The 26,042-nt window shown below is 36.7% G+C and overlaps 1 long non-coding RNA gene across 1 annotated transcript in view; it reads right to left on the bottom strand.

Moving 5' to 3' along the window:
• The window catches only part of LOC133258103 (uncharacterized), a 31,846-nt gene extending 21,523 nt beyond the window's left edge, over positions 1-10,323 (bottom strand). The window contains exons 1-2 of the long non-coding RNA XR_009739818.1: positions 10,248-10,323; positions 9,814-9,902 (exon numbers count right to left, since the gene is read on the bottom strand). This is a non-coding gene — a long non-coding RNA (uncharacterized LOC133258103). The remainder of the gene's footprint in view (positions 1-9,813; positions 9,903-10,247) is intronic.
• Positions 10,324-26,042: the final 15,719 nt, after the last annotated feature.

The following is a 26,042-nucleotide window of genomic DNA, read 5'->3' as shown; positions in this document are numbered from 1 at the left end:
AATCACTTGAAGATCTTAAGAAAAACACTGATCTTCCCCAGAGAAAGATCAAATTCTGCCAGCAAACAGTAACATCTGTTCTTCCCTGGGTCTCTAGGCTCATGGTTTACCTCATCGATTTTGGACTTGCCAGCCTCCACAATAATGTAAGTCAGCTCCTTAAAATCATTCAGTCTCTCTGTGTACACACACACACACACACACACACACATACACACGGATACACCTGCCAATGCAGGAGATGAGGAAGATGCAGATTCGATCCCTGAGTTGGAAAGATCTCTTGGAGAAATAAATGGCAACCCACTCCAGTAATCTTGCTTGGGAAATCCCATAGACAGAAAAGCCTGGCCTGCTACAGACCACGGGGTCACAAACAAATCAGACATGACTAAGCAACTGAGCACTCATGCAGATGTGTACAGTATATATGTCTATATGCACTGATTCAGCTTTCCTGCCTCAAATTTGTAAAATCATAAAGTGAATGTGGAAAATACCTATGACTCTATATGCTGTTTTAACAATATTTTTTAATCTCTCAGCATACTTCCTTAGGTCATAAAATTCCAGAGTTGAAGATTCAATCAAACGTTCAGGCCACTTGTCTCAATTCCACCTCCTTGATTTTGAAGCACTGTATCTGCACTGCCCAAACTGCTTCATCTCTCAATTTTGCTGAATTTTTCCATTCTCATTAGCATACATATTTTCAACTAGATGGTGTTTATTACATTTTTTGAAAGGACTTCAATTGTCAAGCAAGGGAGGGTGGGGTGTTTCACCTAGTCCTATCTGATATGCTTACCACCAGATTGAAGTCTGTGTACAAAAATGTGGTCAAAAATCTAATCTAATTTGGCTAAATCTTCAAAAAGCTACTGAAAAAAGCATAGCGATGGTACTAATAACATAGAAAGTAAATGTATTCTGTTCTCAAATACACGTCAGTGAATCACTGGATGCATTTTTCTGCATCCATTTTACTTTCCTTTGTTCAAAAATGCTCTCACTTGTACTTACGGCAATGGTATCCATATCTTTGGGATAGCTGTTAATGAATATGGAGTCTAACACAAGTTTGGGTCCCCTTTTAGTGTTAAATTTTGTGATAATCATAATGTATAAATGCCATTTTAATTTATTTTTAGGTGTAACTCTATTTTCCATGACAAATACGTGTATTATGTAAACCACAAAATATTAACTTGACTTATTTTTTTTCAGTTTTAAGATTTAAGCAATCTGACAGTTTTCCCTTAAACTGAGTAACATAAAAGGAAGATTTTTTTTGCAATAATTTAACTTTAGTAAATGGAAGCTTTTTTTGTTAATAATTTAACTTTCTTTCTTGTGCTTAAATTCTTACCTGTGATTCTTTTGTACCAAATGCTATTTATAAAGCTGGTGTATTGGTTACCATTAACAAGCTACAATGGTTAATTTTTTCCCTAATTCATACCTGGGGGTTAAAGATTTCAAATTAAATTAGTCATGATCTAAAAGTAATTAAAAGTCATATCCATTTCCAAAGGTTGTCTCATCTTTCATTGCTGACTTCTTAAAGAAAACGGTAAATGCTCTAACAGCTTGGGTTAAATATCTTTTATAAAATCTGACAATTGTTTAGCTAAACCAAGTTCTTCCCCTGGCAATAATCAAACTCCATTTAGACTGTTTAAGCAGCTGAACTGCAGAGATAAATGTAGAAAGACCCCCACATGAGCTAACCTTGTCTTTAAAATGAACAGAGAAGAAATCCCAGGCAGGATTCATTATTTGTAAAATCATCTAATGCCAAGATTACTTATTTTCTAACTGGTTTTTATTTCTGCTGCATAAGAAAGAATCTTAATTTCTATTCCAAGAGTTATCCAACACCCTGTGATCTCTCCATGTTTCCACAAAGATTGAAAACAGGAAGAAATAAATAAAATCCAATATCACTTGATTGTTTCTTCCTTCTTGAAGAAGCACATGGATAAAAGTCATGGACATTGGTGTCAGTGAAACACTGAGGGAGAAAATCCTTCTCAATGTATATGGTTAATTCCTTTGTGTGTGTGTGTGTTTGTGTGTGTGTGTGTGCTTCTTCCAAATACAGCAGAGCTTTACATTGTAATCCAGAGACGGGGAACAGTACATCATATTTGAAAACTAATTACAGGACAGTGGAGAGCTCTGTTTTTTCTCACTGTTTCTTTGTACCTGATGCATCTCCTATCAGGATGCTTCCATAAGCCTCTTATCCTTATTCATCAGAGAGCAGATAGAATTAAAACCACAATCACAGAAAACTAATCAAACTGGTCACATAGACCACAGCCTTGTCTAAATCAGTGAAACTATGAGCCATGCCATGTGGGGTCACCATAGATGGACAGGTCATGGTGGAGAGTTCTGACAAAATGTGGTCCACTGGAGAAGGGAATGGCAAACCACTTCAGTATTCCTGCCTTGAGAACCCCATGAACAGTATGAAAAGACAAAAAGATAGGACACTGAAAGATGAACTCCCCAGGTGGGTAGGTGCCCAATATACTACTGGAGATCGGTGGACAAATAACTCCAGAAAGACTGAAGAGACAGAGCCAAAGTTAAAACAACGCCCACTTGTGGATGTCACTGGTGACAGAAGCAAGGTCCGATGCTGTAAAGAGCAATATTGCATAGGAACCTGGAATGTTAGGTCCATAACCTCAGAAATGCAGATGACACCACCCTTACGGCAGGAAGCAAAGAAGAGTTAAAGAGCCTTTTGATGAAAGTGAAAGAGGAGAGTCAAAAAGTTGGCTTAAAACTCACTTTCAGAAAACTAAGTTCATAGCATCCGGCCCCATCACTTCATGGCAAATAAATGGGGAAACAGTGGAAACAGTGTCAGACTTTATTTTTGGGGCTCCGAAATCAGTGCAGATGGTGACTGCAGCCATGAAATTAAAAGACACTTGCTCCTTGGAAGAAAATCTATGACCAACCTAGACAGCATATTCAAAAGCAGAGGCAACAAATGTCCGTCTAGTCAAAGCCATGGTTTTTCCAGTAGTCATGTATGGATGTGAGTGTTGAACTATAAAGAAAGCTGAGCACCAAAGAATAGATGCTTTTGAACTGTGTTGTTAGAGAAGACTCTTGAGAGTTCTGTGGACTGCAAGGAGCTACAACCAATCCATCCTAAAAGAAATCAGTCCTGAATATTCATTGGAAGGACTGATGCTGAAGCTGAAACTCTAATACTTTGGCCACCTGATAGGAAGAACTGACTCACTGGAAAAGACTCTGATGCTGGGCAAGATTGAAGGCAGGAGGAGAAGGAGATGACAGAGGATGAGATGGTTGGCTGGCATTACTGACTTGATGGGCATGAGTTTGAGGAAGCTCTGGGAGTTGGTGATAGACAGGGAAGTCTGGCTTGCTGCAGTCCATGGAATCACAAAGAGTCGGACATGACGAGCAACTGAACTGAACTGAGCTCTAAGAATTTGTCAAATTTTCACTGACTCTACACAGCCCAGAATAGTTGATCCTTCTTTTCCTTGAAGGGATTTAGTGAATCCTAAAGTTTTATTTTAAAAAATAATTTGGAGATAGCCAGTTATGTTTATCAATTCAAACTTATCTATGAAATATTTGTCCTGGGCTTCATTCTAAGAGTATCCTACATATGCAATTTAACATTGCACCTTCTTAAGATTGTAAAGAATCATAAGATGTCAGAGCACAAAGACACCACAGTGAATTATTTAATTTCAACTCCTAAAATGAAGGAGTCAGGGCTAGCCAACAGAAGAGCTGGGATAAAGCAGGATAGGCCTTCAAAAAACAATCCTTGAATGAACCAACATATGACCTTGTAAATGAATCTGTAAATGAGTCTGTGTATGTGTGTGAAAGTTATTCAGTTGTGTCCTATTCTTTACAACCCCATGGACTGTAGCCCACCAAGCTCCTCTGTCTATAGAATTCTCCTGGCAAGAATACTGGAGTGGGTAGCCATTCCCTTCTCCAGGGGATCTTCTTGACCCAGGCACTAAACCTGGGTCTCCTGCTGCCGCTGCTGCTGCTGCTGCTAAGTCGCTTCAGTTGTGTCCGATTCTGTGCGACCCCATAGACGGCAGCCCACCAGGCTCCCCGGTCCCTGGGATTCTCCAGGCAAGAACACTGGAGTGGGTTGCCATTTCCTTCTCCAATGCATGAAAGTGAAAAGTGAAAGTGAAGTCACTCAGTCGTGTCTGAGTCTTTGTGACCCCATGAACTGCAGCCTACCAGGCCCCTCCGTCCAGAGGATTCTCCAGGCAAGAGTATATTATATACTGGCTTCCTTTGTTTTCTATATCTTAATTTCCCTTCTATAGAGGTCATGTTCATTTCAACCTGCATTCTTCAGCAGAAAATGATCATTAAGAAATGTTGAATTAAAATCTATAAATTGATTATAGTCAACAAATTAAGCTTCTAAAGTATATTTAATGTACTGACTTTTAAAAAATATTTTAATATTTAACTCTTCATTGCTAGTGTGTGCTAGAAATATAGATATCTTTGGTGGAAATACTGATTTTGCTTGTTCACATGTCCTTTCATTTTTGAAAGCCTTTTCTTAAAGCAGCATAATTTTCACTACTGTTTCTAATATGAGATCATATAGAAAAAATATTTATATGCATTTTTGAAATTTTATAACACATATTTTCCAAATGTCACATCTACAGTCTATTAAAAAACAAACAAACAAACAGGAAGAGCTGTTTTATTTTGGAAGAGGTAGGGCCTATTATTTAAAGACAGCATAGAACTATTACTGTCTGAGGAGCTTTCTCTTCAAACGAACATTAACCAATGCCTTATGTCTTATGTCTCATCATTTTAAAGTCTTATTTTAAAGTGTTTTGCTTATTAAAGTTCAGATGAAATGCAGGTAAGTGTACTATACCCATTAATACACATTGATATCACTCCAAATAGTTTTAATACTACTAGTCAAGCTACTCTCATCATTTACTGAAAACATATAAGCAGGCACTGGTCATAGTGCTTCATATGTGATATCGTACTTAATCATCACAGATATCGTATTTAATCATACATCCTAGGAAGCAAGTATTACTTTTATCTCAACTCTCCAGATGAAGAAATTTGAGCCCCAGAGAGATTAAGTAAACTTGCCAGATGTCACACAGCTGCCTAGACGAAGAGTTAAGATTCAAATCTTGGCCGTTTGGTGCAGCTCTCTTATCATTGTGTTAGGTAGAGTTTGATCTGCAACGTAGAATCACTATGAGGGAATACAGTTTAAAGAACACATTGTAATAACTAGCTTTTATTATGTTATGGAAACCAGTTAAACAGTCTATGCTATGGTTGTGACTTCTGCAACTAGTATTGGATCTGAAATCAAGAGGCCCAAGAGGAGGAAGGCACAGTGGAAGGGAATTAAAGGAGAGAGAGGCAAAACTGCAACCCAAGTCTGCCTCTCTGCCTCCAGCCTTCCAGGTGAGCATGTCTCACACAATTACCAGGGGTCCTTCATAAGGAGCTGTAGGCACATGCTTATCCAGGAGTTGGAAGACTGAGGGAAGACATCAGAGTTCTCAGAGAACCAACAGGATAGAAATAGATACAGCTAAAGAAATATATTTGTTATAGGGGTTGACTCGTGTGATTGCAGAGACAGACAAGTCTAGGATCTGTGTTTGCAAGGTGGAGAACAAGGGAAGCCAGAGGGCTAATTCAGTCCCAGTGTGAAGGCCTGAGAACTAGAGAACCAAGGGTGTGTGTCTAAGGCCAAGTTCAAAGGCTTAAGAATGAGGGTGGGGAGGTGATGGCGTAAGTCTCAGTCAAGTCTGAAGGCCTGAGAACTGAGAAACCAGTGTCTGAGGGCAGGAGAAGACAGGTATCTCAACTCAAGCAAAAGAGCAATTTCTCCCTTCCTCTGCTTTTGTTCTATCTGAGCCCTCAATGGACCAGATGAGGCACCCCTGCATTGCTAAGGGTGATCTTTACTCATTCTATCAATTCAAATGTTTGTTTTCATCCAACCTTCAAAGCCTGACACAAACTAGCTTCAGCTTGTTGTCATTTCTTTGACCTCATCCTCTTAACTACTGTCTTCCCTGACTTCCTTTTTTTTTTTCTCCCGCATATTGTTGTTGTGGCTGGTCAGTTGCTAAGCTGTGTCCAACTCTTTGTGACTCACGGGCTGTAGCACCCAGGCTTCCCTGTCCTTCACTAACTCCTGGAATTTGCTCAAGTTCATGTCCATTGACTCGGTGATGCCATCCAACCATCTCATCCTTTGTCGCCCACTTCTCCTTCTGTCCTCAATCTTTCTCAGCGTCAGAGTCTTTTCCCATGAGTCAGTTAGTTCTTCACATCAAGTGGCCAAAGGATTGGGGCTTCAACTTTAGCATAGTCTTTCCAATGAATATTCAGGGTTGGTTTCTTCTGGGATTGATTAGGTTGATCTCCTTGCTGTCTGTCCAAGGGACTCTCAAGAGGCTACTCCAGCACCACAATTTGAAAGCATCAATCCTTTAGCCCTCAGCCTTCTTTATAGTACAAATCTCACATCTGTACATGACTAGTGGAAAAACCATAATTTTAACTATATGCACATTTGTCGGCAAAGTGATGCCTCTGCTTTTTAATACACTGTCTAGGTTTGTCACAGCTTTTCTTCCAAGGAACAAGCATCTTTTAATTTCATGGCTGCAGTCAACATTTGCAGTGGTTTTGGAGCCCAAGAAAATAAAAGCTGCCACTGTTTCCACTTTTCCTCCATCTATTTGCAATGAAGTGATGGAATTAGATGCCAGGATCTTAGTTTTATCAATGTTGAGTTTTCAGCAGGCTTTTTCACCCTCCTCTTTCACCCTCATCAAGAGACCCCTTAATTGATATTTGCTTTCTTTTTTTTTTTTTCACATCACCTAGGCCAGACCACAGCTTTGTGAGTTCTCCAGACAATTATAGCCTCAGGGCCTTTGTCTGCACTTTTTTCTTTGCCTGGAACCCACTTCCCATGGATACATACATAGAACCACCTTCACTCCCTTCATGTTTCCAAACACATTCTGCCTCATAGCATGAGTTAATAGCCAATATTCAGTATTAATTTACATCTTCCCTCATGGTTAATTGTCTCTTCCTAATGATAGCAATTTCTTTCTGTACTTAATATTTTATTCCTAATCTGGATGGTTCTTGACAAATATTATCCACTCCTATAAATATTTAATGAATAAATGAACAAATAAAGAAATGAAAGAAATAAGTCTCAGAGGTTTTCAAATGGGAAATCCTTGCAGTAGTTGGATTTCTCTAAATTGTAGACAACCATTTTCTTCAATTGCAATAAAAAAGGAAATGGAGAGGTGAGTTACTGATGCATAACTGATGAGTTACTGATGAGTTACTGTTTTAGTTTTTAAAATGACTTTTAAAGAAGGCAATGGTAAACATATAGAATGACACTTTCTCATTACCTTGAAGCCTACCATCTTCTTTGAATAATTTCTACATCACAGTATTTCTAGGTATGTTTTTAAAATATCCCATAAATTATAATTGTGAAAATAATTCCTGTCCATGAAACGTTTAGATAAATCCTCTTCATTTAATGAGCTGACTGCATCTGTGTATTACAGTTGAACCTCATATTTGCTTGACTAGAGAGCTCAGATATTGATTTTGCCCTGTTTAATAGTTAAATCTCTAGTTACTTCAGAGACTACTTACTTACCTTCATGATATCCACCCTTGGAGAAAAGAGATCAATAAGGCACTCCTGTCTGTGATCCTCAGAGTTGAATTTCTGCCATTTTCCCCAAAGGACACACATATCTGGAATTCATTTCCTCTTCATTACAACAAAGCTAAGGTCCTTGGCCTTTGGGGAACTACTCAATATTAATTTGTTTAGTTAAGCTTTTACCTAACTGATGAGGTGGAAAGAGTAATTGAATTGGTAGCAAATTCTAATACATATTCATATTGCTGTACTTCTGAACATAGTCATACATTTCCACCACAGCTTCATTTTATTATTTAGATTTTACAATGATGACTACTCAGTATTTCCTTAAAATCTACCGTGAATGTATTTCTCATTTCTGAAATTCTATTTTTCAAACATCCTGGGCAGATTTTACAAGGCACAGCTAGGTTATTAAGCTTTCTGCTGTGTTATGCATTTAAATCCATCATGGGGTATTTTATACATTTACATTAGTAAAGAAAGAATCTGATGGGACATAATTTTTCTATAAAATAATAGCCATGCTGTCCTGAAAACCTAGTGTTACTATGGTTCTTCACTATATTTAAAAATACAACAGGAACCAAAGTGATATTTATTTCAGTAGAAGACTACTAAACATGGGGCCTTCCATGGTCAAACATGATTTCATTCGAAAAATTATTTATTAGACGTATAGGAAAGCCAGTTGCATTATGACTTACCTGTTAAGTGAATAGAATTGGAAAACAGTTGACTATAAGTTTTTTTTTTTTTTTAACGAATCGCCAGTCCAGGTTGGATGCAGGATACAGGAAGCCTGGGGCTGGTGCACTGAGATGACCCAGAGGGATGGTATGGGGAGGGAGGTGGGAGGGGGCTTCAGGATGGGGAACACGTGTACACCCGTGGCGGATGCATGTTGATGTATGGCAAAACCAATACAATATTTTAAAGTAAAAAAAAAATAATAATAATAAAAATATTAAAAAATATTTTTTTTAGATTTCACAGAGTAAATTTGTATTTGATTAGGTTACTAAAATATGCAGTTTTATAACTGTTATAGAAAAATTCTACTTGGCTGTGTTTCCAGTAAAAAATTCTGCAAATATTTTCCCAAGATACTTCAAAATAAACACTTCAAAGTAAATCTTTATGTGTTTTAAACACTTGAATTGAACACTCAGATTGAAGCTTTCAATTTATCTGATACAATGATGCTTTGTGAATAATGACATTCCCCCAAACTTTCTGTTTATAATCCAGAAAAGCCCAAAGACTTATACCACTTCCCTGACTAAGTTCCAGAATAAAGAGCCTGGAATTCTCACAGCAATGAGTCCACTCATGATACCAACATACTTTGTGGACGTCATGGAATTGCATTCAACTTATTGAGTCATCATTTCCCTATTGCTTTCCTCAATTTTATAGTTCAAGTAGAAACATAACAGAAGTATAGAAAAATTATAAAGGTATATTTATTTGACTTAATATGAATAGCAAAAGACTTATCTTGCAATAAAGTCCTACTAAATCCCGTCTGTGTGCTGCGGTCCATGCAGTCACAAAGTTGGACACATACGAGCAACTCAACAACAAACCTAAAGTCAAAACTAATAAATTCCTGCTCAGATGTTAAAAAAAAAAAAAAAGCTTTGACATATGTGCAATGTCTATGTGATGATATTTTCTTTTGCCAATTTTTGACAGAAAAATTATGCCCAGAATTTTGAAAATCTTCCATGGAGTTCACGTGCCCCTAATAAATTGTTGTTCAGTTGCTAAGTTATGTTCCACTCTTTGTGAGCCCAAGGACTGCAGTGCTCTAGGCTTCCCTGTCCTTCTCCATCTCCCAGAGTTTGCTCAAACTCCTGTCTGTTGAGTCGATGATGCCATCCAATCATCTCATCCCCTGTTGTCCCCTTCTCCTCTTGCCCTAAAAATTAATGACAGATCACTGGGCAGCCTAGTTGAGTACATGACAGGATTGTTGCTGTTGTTCAATTGCTAACTCGTGTCCCACTGTTTGCGACCCCATGGACTGTAGCACACCAGGACTCCCTATCCCTCACCATCTCCCGGAGTTCGCCGAAGTTCATGTCCACTGAATCAGTGATGCCATCAACCATCTCATCCTCTGTCGCCCCCTTCTCCTCCTGCCCTAAGAAATAATGACAGAGAATTGGGCAGGTCTAGTAGAGTACATGACTGGATAGTGTTTACTTAAACTGGAACATTTCTGTGTCCCATTTACCCCCAAGCTGAATAAGCCATAACACAATGGGCACCGACCAGTTCTCACAGGAGCTCAGAGTCTGCCATCTGCGTGACAGCTGAAAGTGGCCAAGTCTCGCTTTGTTGTGGCTGTATGCTGTTAGGCCACAGTTAATAACTGAGAATCCGGGTTGAAAGGAAGGACGGGCCCCTGGGATGTCATTCTCTTTATCGCGTCTGTGGAACTGCGCCCGAGCCCTCACCAGGTTTTCTGGGACTGACCCGTGTGTACCTTCTGTTGGTGCCGCTTCCCACTGGGTTAGTGATGTGCTTCTCTGCCCAGGAGGCCTGCATGCTCAATGCTCTTTGTGAAGCTGACACCAGGGCACACAAGGGCTTTTGTTGTACTGTTGGTGGCAGGCGGGGGTGGGGGGATGCTGACCATCTCAGTTAAACTCAGAGAAGCAGGAGAGACAGACAACTTATTGCATATTCTCCTGATTCAGATGATGCTTAAAGGTGATTCTATTCCCAGGGAAGGCAAAGGTCCCTACTTGGTTATGATCAGGATGGAATCCTTTTTATACAATATGAGCCTGGTGACTTCAGATGACTCCTGAAGTAAGAACAGCCCTGCCTTGATTAACCAATGGGAAATGAAGATTTACATCATTGATCATGCTTCTTGTCTTTTATCATGAGAAATAAGCAGCATTTGCCCAATTTTTCTAGTTATCCTAGACAGGGAAAAAAATAATACCATAGTGGTAATTGATCACATATTTTAGAAAAATTTAGAAAGCATTAATGACTATTTGAAAATGTCCCTTGGCATTATTCACTATTCTATGCTCCCCTCCCACAAAAATAGATTTAAGGAAAACAAGAGTATCTTCAAAAGGGCTCTCCCCGTTATTTTGTTTTTAATTCTTTGTAAATGTCTTTAACCATAATAGGATAATATTTGACTGCATATTTTAATATTATGATGCATTGCAGTGCAAATATGAACACAAAGCAGACAACACTCATGAGATTTGCAGTTACACAAAATACAGTCGAATGAACACTATCGCTTGTAAAAATCTGAATATGAGACTAAGTATCTGAGCAAATATTGATGTGTCCTTGATATTTTGAGTGTTCAGTTTTATTTGTAAAATAACTATATCACCATGAATGCCCTGTTTAATACATGGAACAGAAGTCAACAAATACAAGATTTATAATATAATTCAGGAAGTAAAATTTAAAATTACATTAATATTAATGCTCAATCATTTCTCTTATTATTGATCCTCTAGTTTTCAGAAAGTTTATTCTAGGTCAACTATCAGTCTACTTATTTGGGGTTATGCCAAGGCTGTATGATCTGTGCACAATGCTTTAGAACTTCATTAAAGATATTTTAAAATGCTTGAAGAAGTAATGTGTATTGATTGTGAAGCTTATGTTTTTATATCAATACTTTACTCAGACTGGTTCCTTAGATACAGAGTGGATAACTGAATTGTCCCTCCTGGATATTAAATTGAATGGTTGCATTAGGCATAACTCGGACCTGGGACTGTGAATTATTTGGTGACTGCTTCCATCTCCTTGTTTCAGCTTGGGGCTGTGTAATACGTAGTTAAGTTTTATATTATTTAAGGCTCAGTGAGACTTCCCAGGTGGCACAGTTGTAAAGAACCAGCCTGCCAAGGCAGGAGCTGTAGGAGGCACAGGTTTGATCCCTGGGTCCAGAAAATACCCTAAAGGAGGAAATGGCAACCCACGCCAGTACTCTTGCCTGGAGAATCCCATGGACAGAGGAGACTGGCAGGCTACGGTCCATAGGCTGTAAAGACTTGGACACAACTGAGCACGCATTTGGGGCTCAGGATATATCAGTACCTTCTGTGTAATGTGTAACCTCAGTCCAAGAAGACTTTTAAGTGTTTGGATTTTCATGTAAAAATTGGATGTTTCTTCATTGATATATTTAGGATTCTATGCAGATGTTTCTTTCTGGGGAATGGGGATTGAGTTAAGATAACATTGTACATTTTCTTAAGGGGGAAAAAAAACAAACATTAGAGTTTATTTTTTTAATTTTTATTTATTAAAAAATTTTTGGGGGGCCATGCCATGCGGCATGTGTGATCTTGGCTTCGTGATTAGGGATTGGACTGAGTCTTAACTGCTGGGCTGCCAGAGAAGTCAGAAAATATTTAGTTTCTACCAAAGACTATTTCAATCTATCATGGTTCTCTATAATGTTTCCACTGTGTTACAGGTATAGTTTGGAAATATCCCATGTTTATCTAAAAGACATGATCCAATAAAAACAATTCTTTGAGAAAATTACCATTTTGTCGTTGTTGTTTTTCAGCCACTCGGTTGTGTCTAACTCTTTGCGACCCCATGCACTGCAGCATGCCAGACTTCCCTGTCCTTCACCATCTCCCAGAGCTTGCTCAGACTCATCCATCGAGTTGCTGATGCCATCCAACCATTTCAGACTCTGTCACCTCCTTCATTTCCTGCCTTCCTTCTTTCCCAGCATCAGAGTCCTTGCCAGTGAGTTGGCTCTTCACATCAGGTGGCCAAAGTATTGAAGTTTCAGCTTCAGAATCAGTCTTTCCAATGAATATTCAAGACTGATTTCCTTTAGGATGTATGAGTTGGATCTCTTTGCAGTCCAAGGGACTCTCAAAAGCCTTCTCTAACACCACAGTTCAAAAGCTTCAATTCTTCAGTGCTCAGCCTTCTTAATGGTCCAGCTTTCACATCTCTATGTGATTACTGGGAAAATCATAGCTTTGACTATAGGGACCTTTGTTAGCAAAGTAATGTCTCTGCTTTTTAATATGTTTGTCATCCACTTAAGGACATTTTCTTCATTTTAAATATATCCATAGCAAAATTATTTTTAAACTTATTTTCAAATAATTAAAGATTACTAATGAACTATATGATAATAAAAGTGTAGTTAGAAAATTTGTTATGTAGGATATTTAGTAAATATATTGAGTAATTCATATAATATGAAATTAATTTGGAGAAATTGAGTCATAATCACTAAGATTATGAGTGATAAACAATACTACAATTATCTCCTAAAGAAAGTATGCTTTCTATGATATATAAATTATTATAATAACTTGAAATTGCTTCAATTATTTTTTCAAATAGGTATCAGCATCAGTGTGTATGTATAAATATGTATAACATGTATATATTAATTATTTATAAATATATAATTTTATATGTAATTATTACATATAGAAATATTTCTATATTACTTTTTATATATACATGCTATCTTATATATGTATTTATAAAATGTATATGTTTATAAACTATTATTTACATATGATCCAAAGTTCTTAAATTATCTGCATGATTAAATTTAATCTTTGTAACTTTACTTGAATAAATTTATTAAAAATTATTCTTATGATTTAGAGTTTTTATCATCTTGGTTATTAATAAATTATTATCCTGTTATTTTTAATTGATGTCTCTTTGAGAAATTTTACTAACTGGTTAGTAATTTCCTCAATTTTAAATGGTAATTTTCTCATAAAATTAAAGCTAGAAAAAGAGAGTAAAGAAAGAAATTTCAAGTAATATTCAAAATCTTTCAAACAATGAACACAAGACAACATTTATTTGGTTGAATTAAGTCATTATGCTTTAATTTACCTCAGATCATTCCCTTGATTCTCCAATTTTTTTCTTGTGAAGTGATGGCCTTCCCTTTACATAGATGGAAATGAAAGTCTTTTGTTGTGTTAGGACTTTTGAAGTAAGTATTAGTTTTACTGTATTAATGTACAACCTCATAACTTCTAAATTTTACTTTACCATTTATAATATATTACTATTTTTAAAAATCACTACAAAAATGACAAATATGCTATCAATAGTATAGTCAAGACTGCCTTATCAGTGCAGTAATTTGTACTTAATTATGACTGATCAGAAGACCTTAGAAAGAATTCATTTCTTTGTTTGTTCAATAAATTACATTCTTTCTAACAGATTAGACTAGAAGGAGCAAAAATATGCCCCCTCAAATAATTCTGAGTTTTAGAGAAATGCTTTCCCTTTTCCTAAGAATGTGTTTCTAGAGAAATAAAGCAAATCTAAACTTTCAGAATAATTAATAAGTGCCAATAAATATGTTCTCAAAAAAATTCACTGTTTTAAAAAGAACTTTCAAATAAGTATACATTTATAATCATTAACATTAGCAATTTATGCACATGCAGATCAAAACCTGTGATCAATCCACCTATGATAATGTATGTGTGGCATTTTTTACAGAAATATTTAATAGTTTTGTTGTGGAATTGGTATATATTTCCTAAAACCTAGGAAAAGTCACACTGAGCTTTAAAATAATAAGCAAATGAGATTTCTAGGTGAGCTTCGGAAACAAAAAAAAAAATTTTTTAAAGCAAGTCAAAATTTGTCCTGCTATTTTCCAAAAGGATAAGACTCATCTGCAAATGAGATGATCTAGGATGTTATCTTAACCAGCCTTCATACTCATATGGCTATGCCCTATTGCTGTTCATCTTATTACATTTGAACACAAATGAATATCCTTTCCGTGTAGAAGCAAAAAAGAGGGATCCAAAGATATCACAACATCCTAGAAAGAGATTTTAACTGTGGCCATAATGGGAGATATGCCTAATCCAGAGCATTTCCATTTGAAAGAGAAATGACTAATAATTGATTGGCCTGGATCCAAAGTCACAGTGGGGTTCAAAAAGCTGGTAAGTGGCCTCATAAAAATAGAAGCTGTATCAACCAATTGAATTTAATTATATATGAAGGTGATGATTGAACTAAACTGCCTGTAATTGAAGTCCAATTACTCAGCTGGTCTCCCATAAAATTAATTCATCTGAAAGTTTGCCATTGTCCTGTGCTCCAGGTCTGTGGCTAGTTTAATTAGTTAACACTGAGGAATCCTGAAACAGTAAATTATTTTTTCTTTATTGCCAATTACTGGTTAACGAAAATTATGTATTAAATATTAACATCTACTTTCAGTACAAATAGGAAAGAGCAGGAGGAAGACACTTTTGATTTCTACCTCAAAGAGGCTGAAGCATAGGAAAGCAAAGTTGTGTATCAGATGGATGTAAGAGAAATCTGAACTTTACAACATAAAATATGTTGCCTGGAGAACACGTGTATACCTGTGACAGATACATGTTGATGTATGGCAAAACCAATGCAATATTGTAAAGTAATTAACCTCCAATTAAAATAAATAAATTTATATTTAAAAAATTAAAAAAAAATATGTTGCCTTAGCACAAACTTAATGTAAAAAATTAAGTTCAATATCAATGGGAAAAATTTACAGGCAGATCATATTACTGAAGAAACCCTCTTTGGGGCTTTAAATTACTTCGAGCAATATTTGATAATGTTTTAGAAGAGTTTTAAAATGATATTGGCTGACTCCTGAGGTTTGATAAAGTAATCTATATTAGATTTCTTACAATTATCAGAATTGCATATTAAGTTAATCACTGAGCAGTGGAAATGATTGAAAACATTGATCTAATGGCTTAAATACTTATGCCTAATTATTGTTCTTTTTAATATAACAAAATGAAATATATCACCAATTGGGCAGAGAGCACAGACACCATTCCAAAGCTTTCCCCTATTGATGTCATGTAGATATAGCTCATTTCTACTTAATAGTCTCCATCACATCGTACTTTAATTTAGAAAGAATCACAATTCACAATATTTTATTCTTTAATCCTGTGTCCAATAACTACTTCAAAATGGAACCTAAAGTGAGAATATTTAATAATAAAAGTCAATTGAAAAATGGTGATTTATATATGACAGATATCACAAGAAGAGAATTAGTATGGTCAAATCAAAAGGAAAATAATCTCCTTAAGAGATACAATGGAGTAAGCATTACAGTTCTCTCCAAATACATCGCTTCTTTTGTAGGAAAATGAAAAAATTAGCTTGCATCAAGTTTTAAAAACATAGTTTTACATATTTTTCCTCCAAAAATATAGAAGTCTTTATGGCAAGGTAAGGTTGTGATTAATTATAACACTATAAATTTTAAGACATGATTTTAAGTGTTGAATCAGACTTGTTCAGTTTTATTCAGATGTGTCTCTTCCAAGTTGTAACATTTACAACAAATAGTTCTCTTACTGCATCATGTGATTCACGTAAGAATTGTTAATTTTCTGCATTTCTTCCAAAAATAATATCAAAAGGAACAATTACCTTTTAAAACCCTCATATCCAATCCAAAATGCCAAGATAAAATTACATTTTTACAAGAAAACTGAACTGAATCCTTTTAAAAAGAAATGTGCCTTAGCAAGAGAAGCAAGATATAAAATGATCCTGAAAATAGTGTCTCTCTTTGCAGGATTTCACTGAGGCTTTAAAAAGGAAATGCTTTATTTAACATATGAGTAATTATGTCAAGTTAACTGGGTTCTACCAATTTCATAGCATGTTAGCAAATTCTTGATATAGCTGAGTTATTTTCTTGTATTCTATGCTATTATAACTTCATGGTTATTGTTCAGTCGCTAAGTTGTGTCCGACTCTCTTGCAACCCCATGACTGTAGCTCACCAGGCTTCTCTATCCATGGGATTCTCCAGCCAAGAATATGGAGTGGATTGCCATTTCCTTCTCCGAGGGATCTTCCCCACCCAGGGATCAAACCCATGTCTCCTGCATAGGCAGGCAGTTTCTTTACCACTGAGCCACCAGCATGACATCTGTATATTCTGAGAGAATTCAGATTTGCCAAAGACTATTAACGTGGTCCACATCTGTATTTAGCCACATCTGTGATTATTTGCATCCATTTGCAGAAAACATCACAGCAAATGTCAAACAAATATGCCTTCCAAATCAAGACAAACAGATTATTTCAGCTTTAAAATAGAGATATTTGCCAAACTATTTGTTTTTAATACATCCAGAGATAAGACAAGACTGGAAGGAGTCTTAAGTTTTTCTTTGTGTATAAGGGTTTTAGGCAACTTTGCCCACCAGGAGGTTGCCTAGCATTACTAAGGGAGAAAAAGCAATATTGAAGTCTTCCCCATGGAGCACAGTGGCAGGGGTACATACTGGCTCTCAAATGCCACTGAACAGCCTCGGCAGGAAATATAAGCACTAATGCAGGCTCTTTTGTTAGGGCTCTGAGCGCTCTCTATTAAAAGAAGTAAACACACTCTATGCAAAAAGTGGAGATTCTCTCAATTTACACAAATGATACATTTAAGAGGAAATAACCCATAATGAGAATGATGTGTCTCGGGTCTCCTACTTTTCCAGTAGCTTTTCTCAATGCAATAGCTTGGTTTTATGACAATATCCACTTGGCTGAAATAAACATAGAAAGCGTTATTATTTTTAACTTATTACAATACGTTATGAGAAAGGGGTTCCTATTTTAAGGCACCTTTGACCTGTATTTCTAAGATTACTGTAATAATTGTCTGCCTCCTGCCTCATTTTACATCATCAGACTCTAAATGGGACCTACACGTTCTCTGTGCTGTACTTATCAGATCTGTCCGAGTGTTTGGTCACTGGGCATGCACACACGAGCACACATATGCAGGTACTTGCACACCCATGGAAAGGCGGGCCAGCAAGGAAGAAAATGTTGTCTTAGAAGAGCACAGCTTTCTCCAAATAAGGGCTGTGATAGGCCCATAGTTTTCCTAAGTCCCCTAGGGTCCTAACTTTAAGGAGGTAGGCAAGATTCCTATATATGACTTAAAGGAACGGATAAATGTTCCCTTATGGTGATGATCTGAATTGTTCACTGTTTACTAAGCGTCAGACAGAATCAAGTCTCTCATCTGTATTGAGCTTTCAGAAGGTATGTCTCTGGCAAGGCAGAGGATATTAGGAAAAGCACCCTGATCAAGAAAAGCACGTCGTAGCAGCGGGGCAGTGACTAAATCTAAATGTTGCTGGGGTTCCAAAAATCACGCGAGACTCGTGAGGGCTCTGATTATATTTTTCCTCATAAAGAAAAAGTAGCTTTCCCCCACTCTTGTCTTAAGTTATCTTACAGAGAAAGATGGGAAATGATGCTGGTTCTGTTCTGACAGGCCTTTGCTTCTGAACAGTAGGATTCTTTTTCACATCAAACCCCAAGTAGCATAAGACTTATATATCCTGGGGTAGCCAATCTGTAGAATCTTGACTTGAGAAAGTCAGAACTGGAAACAAAACTGCTGGGAAGGCGATGCCTGGTCGCTCAGCTCCTGAAATAAATTCTCAAGGCTCTGCAGAAACAAATCTGCAAATTGATTTTCTTCCTTTGTGGCCACATGGTCATAGCATGGAGGTCTTCCCACTCAGCCCGAGGATATCATCTTCCTCCTTCACTTTTGAAATGTGTGTGCATATTTTCTTTTTAATGAAAACAAATTTAAAAAACAATAAATGAAGTCTACAAAAGACACACATTTATAATGAAAATAATACTAAGTGAAAATGTAAGGCGGAAAATTGCAGTGAAAAAAAAAACTGCTTAATTTTCTCCTGTTACATTTCTGACATTTGGAGGTACTTTTATTCCATTGTAAATGTATAGGGAAAAGCTTATTGTTTCTAGGTAACTTGTGTTTAAAACTGGGGTAAGGACCAGATCGTCTTGGATAATTAGGATAGATATCTAGGTAATGAGTGTCATCATCATGGGGAATCAGAGGTGTACTCAGAAGCCTTCCATTCACTCAGAGATTTATGTCTCCACTAACAAAAGTTGTGAACACTCATTATCAAACACTGTGCCACGTACTCTCTGCGGTCCTGATATGAGAGCCCTACGAATTGATTAACATCATTTGTCAGTGTTTAAATGCATATGTGTGTGCCAGAAATACTGATGGAGCATCTATCATCTGGGGAATTTAAGATGAGCAAGGGCGACAATATGATAGGTAGATGAGCATTGTATCTGTGTTACTGGTACTTCGCTTCTCTGCCAATTACATCTACTGTGTGTGGGCATAACATGCATGCCATCAGCAGAAGACTGACATACTCCTGTTAGAGTAGCAGAAAGCGTGCCCTCTCCACCCACGACCCTCAGAAAACTGCCGAGAATGTCTGTCCCCGGTTTCCTGGGAGAAAATCGAGACTGAGGCTAAATGTGAATATCTCTGGAAACAAGACAGTGATGGTCCTAATTTTTCTCACGTTGTATATGATTGCATACCATTTGCGCTCTTTAAAATTACATCTAATGGAAAACCTTTTAGTTGTACAGTCCTCTGTAGGGTGCTCAGAGGAAATTTCAGACAAGACCGATGATAAATGCGCAGGTAATCAAATAGTGGGAACCTGTTTTGTGTCTTTCCCTCATCAAGATGCATAATTTTTAGAGCTGCATGAACCTACCAGTTTTCATTTTCCATCCTTTCACTTCAAAACTTGGGTTCTGCAATACTTCAAAAGTTTAATCTCATGCGAATAGCTCCACCAGCACAGAGACTGAACAGTGACTATAATCATGTGCTTTTGCGATTTCTCACTAACTCTGCTCATGGAACACACCTCAATAAGCTCCTGAATATTTATTTTGATCAATTAGTTGAGGTGGAGCAATATTTCAAAAGCAATTGGGTTCAAATTACCAAAGGATTTTTATTGTCAGTTTCAAGTTCGTCATCTATCCCCAATTTACTGATGTTTCCACAATGTATTATTTACTCCTTACAGATGTACACAGAATTCTTTAACTCTATACATAATTTTTCTTCTTTTACTTTCTCCATGGTGGTAAAGAGTGAGTGAGTTTCCACACTTGACATTTGCGTTCTCTAATCCTATTGAAATTAGACCCAGGTTCCCATTTTCCTTTGGTGGTTAATAAATCTCTATGAAGAAAATGGCAGCCCACTCCAGTATTCTTGCCTGGAGAATCCCAGAGACAGAGGGGTCTGGCAGGCTACAGTCCATGGGGTAGCAGTCAGACCTGAATGAACACACCCATGAGGTTATAGGCGGAGTGTCAAGAAGTAACAGCCTACACACTTCCTTGCACATTTCTTTTCATGATATTATGGTTCTTCAAAGACTTGCCCTGAGTGACATGATAACACGTTCCTTTTGGTGAATCACATTACAGTGTAGTATTTTTGAAGAAAAAGAGGGGGGGGGGCAACAAAGAATACAGTAAGTCCCTCACATGCAAACAAGTTCCATTCTGAGAACAGGCGTGTAAGTCCAGTAAAAATAGCTTGATGCTGATGCTAAGTCACTTCAGTCTTAGGTACCCAACTAACACAGTTGGCTGTATGGTACTGTACTGTAATATGCTTACAATACTTTTCACAGAAATAATACATAAAGAACAATCCAAAAATAAAGGAGACATTTTTCATCTTACAGTAGAGTACTGTGAAAAGTATAGTAGTACAGTGCAACAGCTGGCACACAGGGGCTGGCATCGAGTGACCTGGCAAGAAGAGTTACTGAGTGCAGGAGGAAGAGGTGGTGGGGAGTGGTGGAGCTGAAGGATCATCTCCAGTAGGACACACCAGCTGTACCATTGCTGCTTTTGCACCGGTATCCTCGGTTCAGTTCAGTCGCTCATTCATGTCCGATTCTTTGAGACCCCATGGACTAAGCACTGCAGGCTTCTGTGTCCATCACCAACTCCCGGAGTTTACCCAAACTCACGTCCTTTGAGTGGGTGATGCCATCCAACCATCTCATCCTCTGTCGTCCCCTTCTTCCACCTTCAATCTTTCCCAGCATCAGGGTCTTTTCCAATGAGTCAGTTCTTCCCATCAGGTGGCCAAAGTATCAGAGTTTCAGCTTCAGTATCAGACTGGAGGAGGAAGAGGTGGTAGGAAGTGGTAGAATGGAAGGCTCATCTTCAATAGGAGATACCAGCTATATCGTTGCTGCTTTTGCACTTGGTATCCTAGGCTTGAAATAAAGCTACCATACTCTAAACAGTATAATACAGCAAAGTTCACAAAAGCACAAACAGTTGCCAAGGCTGCACATATGTGACAGCATACAATAGACATGAGAACTGACTTAAGTGATCAGACATGCAAATGCATGGTTGCGTCTTTGAAAGTTTGTAACTCGAAGGTTCAAATGTAGGGGACTCACTACAGCGTGAACTAGGCAAGGAGAGGCTCAACACAGTCTTACAGATTTCAGTCACCCGGTGTGCTATCTAATGTATTCTAAGAGTTAAAGAGTCTAGCCACACTCCCCTCTTCTGATCTGGCCTTCTCTGCTTGATTTATTTGCCACCATGATGTTTTACACATGCTACCGAAGTTTTTAACAAGTCTCCTGGCTTCCCATTATCTCCATATAATCTGTCCTTTATTTTTATTAATAGTCATTACTTCACAATCTAATCGAAATCATAGCCCTGCTGTAAAATGGCATGGGATATTATGAGATGTAAAAAGAAAAAACTATATAATACAAGTATTTTTGTACTTTATTCTCAGAAAAAATCAAGCGTCTTTATTTCACAGACGCTTCAGGCAAAATTCTTCAGACTACATTTTGCATATGTTTGCACTTTCTAAAATCTTAAGTGTTATCCAAATCATTTTTATGATGTACAATAAAAAACCAGTGAATGGATTTACTTTAAAAAATGTCAAAGAGCAGGAATTCTACTCTATGGACAATATAATATGGTTTTAAAGGTTATATCTGTAGTCAAATATTTGGGATAGTGTTAATGCCACACTAAAATAAGTGTGGCTCAGTGTTAAAGAATCTGCCTGCAGTGCAGGAGATATGGGTTCGGTCCCTGAGTTGGGAAGATCACGGGGAGAAGGAAATGGCAACTCTCTCCAGTATCCTCATCTGGAAATCCCACAGACAGAGGAGCCTGGCAGGCCACAGTTCATGGGGTTGCAAAGAGTAGACACAACTGAGCTACTAAACAAAAACAAGGGTACCAATGTAATTAAAATTGTTTTTAAGAAAGAATGACAAACTCATAAGAACACATTGGATTTCTGAAGTATGAAATTCCTTTGTTCCAAAGATTTCTGAATGCTGTTCTTCCTTTAATTTGTTAGACAATACACCTTTATAGAATTTCTTGTTTATACATTATACTTATTTTATGTTTATGAAAAAGTCTTCATTATACATTAAATTTTGATTATATATTAAACAATCTCTCAAAACATTTGTATCTCCTACAGAATCAAGTACCATGTAATACAAAAGGCAATTCCTTAAATTCTGTTTTCGTTTCAATGACTGCATCTTTTTTTCCCCTCTAAATACAGTAGTTGGTTTTTTATTATTAGTTCTTTGTGACTTTTATCCCTTTAATCATTTTGAATTAGTTATGCAATATACTCCTTCTCATTATTTTTTACCTCCACTTATAGGAATCAAAATATTCTATTACACCTTGTAATTAAGCCTCTTTAGTATACTTCTTCCTGCAATTTCATTTTCCTTTGGTAGGAGGGGGGTTGTATTTTTTTCCCAAAGAGCATTGTGTACCAGTTGTCTTATATTGTCCAAGCGTCTTTTGTTGCTGTTGCTGTTGTTTTTGCCTGTGCTACAGAGGATTTCTCTGCTCATGTTGATTTCTTGGTTTACAGTTGCAGCAGGAGTATGTGAAATAGAATCATGGAGCAGCAGGTCTTGGGTTGTCATTTGTTTGTAATTGGCTGTTACTGTTATTGTTCTTGTTTTCTCTAATCATGATTCTAGGCAGAAAGTGAGCATCTTTGCAAGCTTTTCTAGGCTGATGGGCAGAACTTTTCTAAGCACAAGGATTCTCACAGATTTCAGGCTCTGAAAAAGAATCCCTACCATGAAGTATCTGAGCCCTCATTTCCCAGGTCTTGACACCCAATGGCTAGGGGTGGCATCAATTCCAGTTTATTAATCTAACCTTAAGCTCCATACGTGTTTCTAAGAGTGAATGTAATTTTCCTATTAATTTGGCAAATATATTTTTAATGCATTATTTCCATGGGTTTTTAATTGGCCAGAAGGGGAGGTAGTCAATGCTAGTTTACATAAACATATACTTTTATGTTAAACTTTCTCTAAGTTATAGTAGGATTATAGTATTCAGAGGTAGAAAAATTTGCACCTATGGAAATTAGGCTTTTCCAGAGTTTCAATAATTGCAGGTTAAAAAACAATCTTTATGATTATAAAAATTATCTGATATTACAAATATTTTTGTTGACTATCTTTTTACATTGGATCTGTTAATTGTGATCCTACTGTATCTCATCACAATCTAACCTTCTACACTTTGCAGCTGAGTTCTGATAAAGTAGTTCAGAATCTGACACAAAGCTTTACTGTATGTTTCAAAGACTTACAAGTGTCTTGGGAAGTATATAATTTTAACTAATATTTAAGATATTTCCATAAAATTCCCTGATGATTTCTTATATAGAAGAATACCAGCCTTTAGAAAGAACATGAATAAATACATATATAATACATTATTATAGTAAATAAATTTATAAATAAATTCAGTACTTGGATATTAAAATAATACATCATTTAAAACCACTTCTATAAAATGCTTAAAAAGGAAATCTTATCTCCAAACTTGTACAATACTGTTATAAATTAATACCTTTAAAAAGCCACTCACTCATAAAATAAGTAGATTGTTTTCTTTAAAAATTATATTGTCTCTGGATATAGCTGATATATTATCAACTTAAAAAAAAAAGATAAATTTGCCCTCTAAGCTAATGAAGTAGTATTTCCACTTTATGTCACTAAATGCCTTAGGCCATATCCTGAACTTTTCAACCATATGTTCATCTTGACCAAGATCTGGTACACACTGAGGGTTTCTGAAATATTTGTGTGCCCTCTCGATTCTCAGCAGAGACAAACTCTCAGACAAAATCTCATTTGCTTAGCAATATTAGGAGAATTTGTACAGAGTAAGTTATTAAGCAAAATCTTAATAAAATTTATACTGAAATAACAGTTGTCATGAAAAATAGTCTCTTTCAAGCGAGTGACATAACAACTTTTATTTATCCTTCACTTTTGAGAAAATATCAGGCGAATTATGATTTGGAAGACACTCATAAAAATGAGTTGGGAGATCATTAGCCCAAGATCTAAACGTATTTCAAATATACTTTAATATATGATGTGAATAATTTATTATTTAAATATGTATGTTTTCAGCTGTTTGCCATTTGACATGTTTTATATTGTCCTTGACGTTGAAAATTTTATGATTAACATGATCAACATTAGGCAAACATTACTAAATGGAAAATAGCTTTCTAAGTATAACCACTGGCTGTAGAATCTCACTGCCACAATGGTTATGATATGTTTATGTATACAATACTACTTTTATAAACCTGCAAAACTTTAGGCTCCTAATGGGTGCTGAAAAAATTGACTGTTGAAACATTCTGAGGTTGAACAGTATACAGTACAAAATTTCTCTTAGTTTATCAAGTAGCATGGTGACAAGCCCCAGGGCCTGATCCAGCCACGTTAAGCCAGAAGCACACAGAATATGGAGTATGAAGTAGTGGAAATTCTATTTAACCAGTATAGTTGATACCAGATACCTCTTGAAACCAGAGGAGTCTAAAAAGTGAGAACAGGACAAAAGCTAATGCAACTAAGTTATAATAATTGACTCTGAATTAAAGTTGGGTAGGAGAAGAAACTGAAGACATGAGGGAGGTGAGAAGCATTGAAACAATGGTGGATCCTATTAGGTTTGAAATATATGAAGAATCATCATGCAATTTTCTGAGCTCTCAGTGAACAGAGGAATTAAAATCTGTGAGGGAGGTTCAAGAGGGATGGGACATATGTATACCTATGGTTGATTCCTGCTGATGTTTGACAGAAAACAGCAAAAATTTATAAAGAAATTTAAAAATTAATAAATTTACTTATGAAATTAAATACATTTTCAATTAAAAATGAGATGAATATATTAGGTGAATTAAATTTATTTAATCATATTTAAATTATAATTTATCTGTTAGAAATTTATAATTATTAATAAAATTTAAAAATAATAAAAATAAATAAATATAAATAAAATATTTATTTAAATAATCTAAATAAATTTCAATTCAATTCAGTTCAGTTCAGTTGCTCAGTCATGTCCGACTCTTTGTGACCCCATGAATCTCAGCACACTGGTCCATCGCCATCTTCTGGAGTTCAATTAAAAATAAATAAATTTTTGAAAAAGATGATGGAGAGTTGGTAATGGTAATGACACGATCTAAGGCAGAACAATTTAAGTATTTTTTTAAAAAACACTTATGAAATACTGTATCCTACCAGGGGGAAACAGTGGAAACAGTGGCTGACTTTATTTTTCTGAGCTCCAAAATCACTGCAATTGGTGATTGCAGACATGAAATTAAAAGATGTTTACTCCTTGGGAGGAAAGTTATGACCAACCTAGACAGCACATTAAAAAGCAGAGACATTACTTTGTCAACAAAGGTCCATCTAGTCAAGGCTATGGTTTTTCCAGTGGTCATGTATGGATGTGGGAGTTGGACTATAAAGAAAACTGAGCTCAAAGAATTGATGCCTTTGAACTGTGGTGTTGGAGGAGACTCTTGAGAGTTCATTGCACTGCAAGGAGGTCCAACCAGTCCATTCTGAAGGAGATCAGTCCTGGGTGTTCATTGGAGGGACTGATGTTGAAGCTGAAACTCCAATACTTTGGCCACCTCATGCGAAGATCTGACTCATTTGAAAAGACCCTGATGCTGGGGAAGATTGAGGGCAGGAGGTGAAGGGGATGACAGAGGATGAGATGGTTGGATGGCATCACCGACTCAATGGACATGGGTTTGAGTGGACTCGGGATGTTGGTGATGGGCAGGGAGGCATGGCATGCTGTGGTTCACGAGGTCCCGAAGAGTTGGACATGACTGAGTGACTGAACTGAGCCATTCCCACATAAAAATATTATTTGCTCTAGTAAAACTAAAATCTTTTCATTTTCACCACCCATTGATCACACTATCCTTTTCCTCCTTATTCTGGGCTTCTTGTTGCCTCATATTTCAGAATCC

This window comes from Bos javanicus, chromosome 12 (genome assembly GCF_032452875.1).
Source record: "Bos javanicus breed banteng chromosome 12, ARS-OSU_banteng_1.0, whole genome shotgun sequence".
In the NCBI taxonomy this organism is placed as follows: Eukaryota; Metazoa; Chordata; class Mammalia; order Artiodactyla; family Bovidae; genus Bos; species Bos javanicus.
The sequence above is the reverse complement of the archived record's forward strand: the minus strand, read 5'-3'. Positions and strand labels throughout refer to the sequence as shown.